The 1108-nt window shown below is 37.0% G+C and overlaps 1 non-coding gene across 1 annotated transcript; it reads right to left on the reverse strand.

Moving 5' to 3' along the window:
• Positions 1-515: 515 nt before the first annotated feature.
• TRNAK-UUU lies at positions 516-588 on the reverse strand. Its single transcript has one exon. It is a non-coding gene; the product is annotated as a tRNA-Lys (tRNA).
• Between the last annotated feature and the right edge of the window lie 520 nt (positions 589-1108).

Consider the following 1108-nt stretch of genomic DNA (forward strand, 5'->3'; position numbering starts at 1 on the left):
GAACAAGTCTCTTCTTCTTNTCCTGCTTCGTTGCATTAGAAACTCTTCGAGTTTCATACTTTACATAGACAGAAACCAGCTGATCCGACTCTGAGAACACGAATCCGGGAGCAGAAGAATTAGTAATGGAAGCAAAGGGAGATTGAGGTGCCATGTCGTGGGTGCCATTAAGGTAAAAGTAGGTAGAAAACAAGAGGGGGGTGGAGATAGGAGGAGAGGGAAGCAATGAACGGATTAGAAAAACTGAAATGCATGAATGAGAATGTGCGGTGGGAGAATCTATCTGTGTGTTTGGGGAAGTTGGTGTGTTATTATTGCTGTAGGTGTGTAGAACATGACCATCTCATGAAGCTATCTCTCTTTTTTTGGTCCAAAGTTGCTTGCTTATGCCATTGAATTTAATTTAAACAGTAAGTGTGATGAGGACGTGAACCCCATGAGGCCATGAATATGTTGTACAGTGAAAATAGCAAAATTACAGATGGAAAAAAAAAAAGGAGAATGAAAAATAGATTCGCCGTCTGTGGGAATCGAACCCACGACCACACGGTTAAAAGCCGTGCGCTCTACCGGCTGAGCTAAGACGGCAGCTGTTCATAAAATACCAACATATCTTTATACCTTGACTTTGATACAACTACTCACTCAGAAAAGAAAGTATCACTGTAGTCACTCGACTTAATCTTTTTCATACACTTTTATCATTCCATCCATTTTCTACTTGGAAATCATCACATAATCGAAGAAAAAATCGTGCTATATTAATTAATTTTCTCAAGTCAATAATATATGCCACCGGCCAATCTTCTCAAAGTTTCTCTAAGTTTAGAAAAGTGATGGGAAAAGCTTTTTTCTTACACATTATCGATATTAGACGCCAGGTGAAATAGGCGTCAAGGTGAACAAGAAGTGTGACTCAATTAGTCAATTATGTACTAATTTCTTTGTCACAACTTTATACTTCTTTTCTTCGTCATTCAGTGTTTTACTTCTATAATTGAGGTGTGTGCATGCATTGCATATTGCATCACTTCAAACTCGTCTATAAAAACCAAAATATATACCTCAAAAAAAAAAAAAATNTATATATATATATATATATATACAC

This window comes from Fragaria vesca, unplaced genomic scaffold, assembly GCF_000184155.1.
Source record: "Fragaria vesca subsp. vesca unplaced genomic scaffold, FraVesHawaii_1.0 scf0511039, whole genome shotgun sequence".
NCBI lineage: Eukaryota > Viridiplantae > Streptophyta > Magnoliopsida > Rosales > Rosaceae > Fragaria > Fragaria vesca.